General features: G+C 41.0%; 1 long non-coding RNA gene across 3 annotated transcripts; it reads right to left on the bottom strand.

The window, feature by feature from the left end:
• Positions 1 to 377: 377 nt before the first annotated feature.
• On the bottom strand, positions 378 to 3,833 carry LOC127332272 (uncharacterized). Of its 3 annotated transcripts, none has more exons than XR_007870322.2 (4): positions 3,315 to 3,833; positions 2,075 to 2,119; positions 1,802 to 1,979; positions 378 to 750 (listed from the first exon to the last, which is right to left on the bottom strand). It is a non-coding gene; the product is annotated as an uncharacterized lncRNA (long non-coding RNA). The 3 variants fall into 3 exon arrangements; XR_007870323.2 differs by having other exon boundaries at positions 378 to 717; positions 3,315 to 3,830; XR_011743504.1 differs by having other exon boundaries at positions 378 to 717; positions 1,802 to 2,119; positions 3,321 to 3,833.
• Positions 3,834 to 6,523: the final 2,690 nt, after the last annotated feature.

Below are 6,523 nucleotides of genomic sequence, written 5' to 3'. Positions count from 1 at the left end.
TCATAACATTTGTGACGATCTAATATCGTCACCAAGGATCAGGCCATGCCACATCAGATCCTACGTGGCCAAGCTGACCTGGCAAAATTATGACGAAATCAAATGGTCCTAAATCAAATACAGCCCAACCCATTTCAGTGGTCTACATGGGCCAAACCCAATAATTCCGGCCTTTATTTCCAATGCGTTGGGCCTTTTATGGCCATTGGGTCTAAGCGTTTTTACAATCGATTTCTTTTTTGGGCTTTGGCCTTTTCGGTCCATTTCATTTTCTTATTTTAAGTTTGTCCCTGGTTTTTGGACGTGGCCTTTTAACGGGTTGGTCCCAGACCTCGTTGAAGTTCAGCACTGTTAAAACCAAATACACATCGAGAACAAACATAAGATAACAATATTTTTCTTGCACTTCCTTTTAACAGATATATACAGATGAAATAGCAGATAACATCTAACTTATAATCTCACTGAATTACACAACACCATGAACATGACAGCCAAGTTCACAGTTTCACATGACACGTTACATAGCAAAGAAGTACTACAAGTGATGCAAGTTTGTAACATCTCCCAGGTATTGTTCACATAACCTTTACCTGCTAGCATTTTCCCAAGTGAGCAAACCTCATCCATCTTCTGCCTTCTTCAATAGCATAGGGTACTCATTATCACGTGGGGCTTGTGCAGTTGGTACTCCTAATAACATCATTGGTTGTTGTGCTGTAGCAACATATGCAAATGGGATCAGCAAGCCTACACATGCAAGGATGGACCATTTAAATCAACTAGTTATCTTGAGAAAATTAAGAGATGGGTACTTGTTGCACGGTACATTCACAAACGGGGACATATTGGAACACTGCTGTTTCAAAGGTGTAATGAAATAGACAACTGGAACACCTGTATATAGTTTAACTGAGAGTGCATCAGACAAAGAAAAGCTAAGGGCTTTCATGATTGCTAGAAGATAAGAGAGCAAGGTAAAAGGCTGAAGAGTGTGAGTCAATTATGCACTAAAAACTGGCGCAGATTCCAGAAGAAAATAACAACATATTACCTCCGTTCCAAAATATAAGCCTTTTTAGAAATCCAGTTTAGCTTTCTAAAAAGCTTATATTTTGGAACATGGGTAGTACAAAATAAGCATTAGCACATCCACAAAGGAGTAACAACATTATTAGTCATGGAAAAAGCTCAATTTTGAAATCACTTGTAAAGCAAAAATACAACCAGGCAAAATAGAATTGATTGCCAAATTAAGACAGCACCTTGTTATTTATATTTGATATAACTTTACGTTTCTCATCCTCTGTAACAGCAGCTAAGGAGCCCGCTAGTGTTCATGAGGCTGTGATATCAATCTAGAAAATAAGGTAATCAATTATACATGTGACGAGTTGCTGCAAGAGTTTATGAGTGAAGCACTTAAAGATTATAGGAGCAATATAGTGTAATCTTCAGTTAAACAAGAATCTACTGCAAGCATGAATGGTTCTTTAGATCAACTTAAATCTGGTGTTTAAACAACTATTACAGCCAACAAACAGAATAACCTAGTTTATATGACAGTATACAAGTTAAACAACTGTGATGCTACCAACTTAAAAGCTAGGTGTTTAAACAACTATCACAGTCAACAAACATAATAACCTAGTTTATATGACAGTATGCAAGTTAAAAAATGTGGTGCTGATTTATCAGCAAGCTAGCTAGCAATATCCAACCAAAATACAGAATAAACCTGTAGTTTCAGCCATCTTCACGAAAGAAAAATATAGAGCAGCGGGGTGCAATCTGCAGGTACCTTGAGGCTGGTGCCACCTCCACCCTGCGCTCCTGCCAGCGTCGGTGAGGAAGTTCGAGATGGAGAGGATCTGGTCGAGCAGACCCCTTAGGCGTGCGATGACAATGAGAACCTTGGTGCTCACAGGTCCTTCACCTCAGGCCCTTGTCATTGGCTCCGTTCATCAGACCGTAGCGCGCTGTCCACAAACACAATTATATGACAGAACATGGAGTAACTTGACACAAAAATCCGGCTCTAGTCAGTGATGCGAAGAGGCACGAATGCACTGACCTGGAGTCACCGCCATAGGAGCTCACTTCCCCTTCAACTTGCAACCTACACCACATATCAAAATAACCAGAAACAACAGAGCATAAACCACATCAGCATAGATAACCACTGAACCCAAATAGCATACAAATGTGTTCAATATGCAGTGATAGAATTTCCTATTGAGAGGCCAGAACCTACATCAAATAAAAAAAATCACTTCAAAAGTAGTAATTTAATCTTACTACACGTAACTGAGAAGGTAGATTTGCTATCCCTACATTTCACAAGAACATTCGTGTGAATGGAAGGAAGACCTTAAGTTATCAAGTTATACACATTTTGCTATCCCTAGCTTGATTGCTGTCCATACAGTTTACAAACACAATTATCTATTAATTTCAAATATATAAGTCAACAAAAAAATCAAGCAATCTCGTTGTTTAGTATCAATTTAAAATATATCAGTTAACACTATGCTATCTACTCCCTCTGTTCGGATTAAATTGATGTGGGTACCTGGAGAAAGTAGCCTACAGACCTGCGTACCTCACGTCAATTAAACATGAGCACAGGTAGTATAATGTACCCATTTAACTAACATTAACATATAAAAGCAAGCAGGATCCAAAGAAGGAGGAAAAGTACTCTAACAGAGACATACAATTGGGAACAACCGAAGAATAAACTGTACTGCAGTTCTTTCAAAAATGTTACTAATGTTCCTAACCTATCCTGCAGTCCTTAAACTTTGACTAGAATAATCAAAATAACATTCACTGAATCATCACAATGGCAATAATGCTATACCACTCGAGAATTCCTATCAAGTCACACATCGACATGGCTTGAGCTGCATGTGGATACAGACTGGGAACAAAAATATTGCAAGCAGAAGCAGGTCACCATGGCACTAACAGAGATATATGATGCATACATGCATCCATTAATTCTGAAAAAGGAAGACACGAGAGGAAGATAAGACTGAACATCATTTGCATATAATCCCTAGTAACAGCGAAAGGCTAGGTAGAATTGCTTGTTCATGGAAATATATTAATGAAGCATACCACAACCGTAGTTTACTCAGGTTTACACTGTACCACCTCCAATCGTAACAAGACGAGACTGTAAACCTAAGAACGAAACTACATATCCCGCTCTAGATTTTATCCCACCTCAATGAAATCTAGGGCAAGGGCAGATCAAGGCAAAGCCAGCAGAAATATGAAGAAAATGAGATCGGGCGGAGGAGACGGACCTGCACCTTATAACGAGGTGGGGTGAGAGCCTGGAGACGAGGAGGGGGCGTAGTAGATGAAGGAGTGGTTGATGTACTCGTTGCAGAGGAATCCGGAGAGGACGCGGCCATCTACCGTGAGCCCCGCGTGGTCACTGACGCGGAAGACCTGCCGCTGGTGAGAAGAGAACTTGCTGGCGGATCCGATCTAGCCGAGATCGGAGACGCCGCGGGTTGCGTCTGCGGCGAGGTCGGAGAAGAACTCCACGGTGGCTGGCCCGACAACGCTAGCGTTGGTGCAGCGCTCGACAGCTAGCTCAAAATCGACGTCTTGCTCTCCAGATCAAACGTGGAGGCCATGGCGGGTTGCGTCTGCGGTTTGGGAGATCGACGGTATTTGGTGAGGATCCGTGGTGGATTGTCTGAAGCAGGGACGGGAGGGGCATCGGTATGCAGAGAGATGGGTGGCGGCGCACAAAGGGAGGAGGATGGGGGAAAGATTGGCTTTAGGGTTAGCAGTTCGGTCGAAGTTATGTGGACGGATCTGGCATTTTGGACCTCCCGCGCGCGCGGTGATTCCCAAAATTTTCCCTCCACACCCATTTATTTGTTATTCATTTTCGCGCCTCACAACAACAAGAGCAATTGTACTTGGGACTTAGGATCCCCTGTGCCTAGACGAACTCAATGTAGAAATCGATCACAAAAAACTTAACTTGTTTGATGTTTCCGCGTTTCAAGCAAGTAATCCAAATCCAGGCTCACTCCACGTTAGTCAGTAGATGTCTCCATATGTCTAGTTGGACCTCCTCGTCATACATGTTAAGTATGTGAGATGTTGACACGTAAACAACCACATAGGCAGTTGATGATTTGGTTGATAGTCATTTCAATGTATCACACTTTAGATGTAATGATGATTTTAATTTGTCGTAATTGTCTAGAAATAACGTCGTAAACTGTCTGGCTCCGACTATGACGATTTCATTATATGAAATAATGACGTTTTTGACCTAGATCGTCCTAATTTCCTAGGGTTTTGACCCACCCGAACAGCTAACGACCATCCAGTGTGGGATCGTCATAGAATCATGACGATTTTTTTCATGGTCACTGTGAGAAGGTCACAAGTCAACACATTTGTTGTAGTGAAACACTGGAACCCTCTAGATACTTCGGGGTACCTCACTGCTCCACATTATTAAACAGGCCTTTTCCGACATGGGAAGTCAAAAGTTGGGGGCTCCATCCAGTACATATGAATGCTCGCTAGCTGCATGGTCTAGAAGCAGACTAGAGTAAATCATCAATTCATCAAATCAATTGGTGTATATTTTTTTAGGAGCTAAGACGCCGGCATGAACCATTTTCAAGCGTTTAAATTCCTCCTACCTGAAAAATGATTCTTTAGATTGCATCAACAAGAGAACTCTTTTAGAAAGAGTGAGAGAAAGGGAGATATGATTGCATACACTATTCTTAGAAGGGAAATCATGTACTTGTTCATGGAGAGATACAAGTATATGGACTATCTACACTACAATTTTGAAATAAAAGAAACAAAATTGCAAATGTCTATTCTAACTAGATATGTTGATATTTCTAAATAGTACCAAAGCAATACTTATTCTAAGCTGGGCACTCAACTTCTGAAATGCGCGAGTATTCGTAGGTCGATTTTTTTTCGTTTTTATTATTATTACTAGGCAGCACATGTGTTTGCCCGTCCAGTGAAACTCTTTCATTTCATTTTTCTTTTCCGCAAGGTCGGGAGTCGGAGGAAGAGGGATCACACGGGAGGAGACGAAGGGAGAGCAGTCACATGGCCCCACTTATTTATGGTGTCTAGATTTTTTCGGGTGATGCTGACTGTTGTGCAGGGTTGTCAGTGCGCAGGGGGTGCGAGCGAGCGAGGCCGAGAATGAGAGAGATATTTTTTTTAGAGGGACAACCGAACGATCCTGAAGGACCCAGATTTTCCAATACGCATCAGAGCACAGTTTACAGCAGGACACAAAATAAACAGGAAATTACGTCTAAATCCTTAAGATTTACATGGTAGACCCCAGGCTGAAGGCAAGAAATGCGATCGGGTCCTTAACAGCCACCGTCCGGATTGATCCTCGTCGGAGCCGGGCACGAACAACTTGGCGCGACCAAATCGGCATGGCTACAGAGCCTGCACACCATGGCCTCCGAGCTGAGCTAGAAATGCCCTGCCAAAACCGGCAGCCAACGGAGGTGGATAATTGGAGAGATGGAGAGAGAGAGAGAGTCTTGATGCCTCTCTCTTGACAAAGAAGATGGCTGGGAGTTTGCCTACCTAGCGTACGTGACTTATGCTCACTGAAGTGTGGGACCTCACGCATGGGAACCACACGTAAGTGACAGACTTGTTGCTCTAATAACTCGGGTGATTATTATAATGTATTAGTACATTGTTTCCTATGGATCCTTCTTAGTCACTCCAAAATGAAGCTTTTGGGAGGTTTTTGAAATTTCCAAGTTTGAAACCAAAAACGACTTCTCTTCATGCATGCTTGACTTCATAAGACAGAGTTTAGCTAGGGGTATGGGGTAGATACATGATTTTCCTAGTTTGAATATGTCTAGACCTTGTTTATCAACTTAATTGAATGTTTACTATATGACATAAGAAGACTATGTGCCTTGGTTTTTCATTTTTTTAATTTTTCTAAAATTTGTATGCCCATTTGAATCTTGGTCAAATCCTAGGTTTCACCAAGATTTGAATAAGTTTAAAACATGAATATGAAAAAGTAAGCATGTATGCTTCTTAGTCACTTCAAAATGAAGCTCTTGGGAGGGTTTTTGAAATTTCCATGTTTGAAACCAAAAACCACTTCTCTTCATGCTTGACTTCATAAGACAGAGTATAGGGTTAGGGGGTAGATACATGATTTTTTCTTGTTTGAATATGTCTAGACCTTGTTTATCAACTTAATTGAATGCTTACTATATGACATAATTAAGAAGACTATGTGCCTTGGTTTTTCATGTATTTGATTTATTTTGAATTTTTATGCCCATTTGAATCTTGGTTAAATCCTACGTTCGACCATGATTTAAACAGGTTTAAAACATGAATATAAAAAATTAAGCATCTATACTTCTTAGTCACTCCAAAATGTAGCTCTTGGGAGGGTTTTTGAAATTTCCATGCTTGAAACCAAAAACCTCTTCTCTTCATGCTTGACTTTTTTTTGAAA

Source organism: Lolium perenne, chromosome 4 (genome assembly GCF_019359855.2).
Source record: "Lolium perenne isolate Kyuss_39 chromosome 4, Kyuss_2.0, whole genome shotgun sequence".
Taxonomy (NCBI): domain Eukaryota; kingdom Viridiplantae; phylum Streptophyta; class Magnoliopsida; order Poales; family Poaceae; genus Lolium; species Lolium perenne.
The sequence above is the reverse complement of the archived record's forward strand: the minus strand, read 5'-3'. Positions and strand labels throughout refer to the sequence as shown.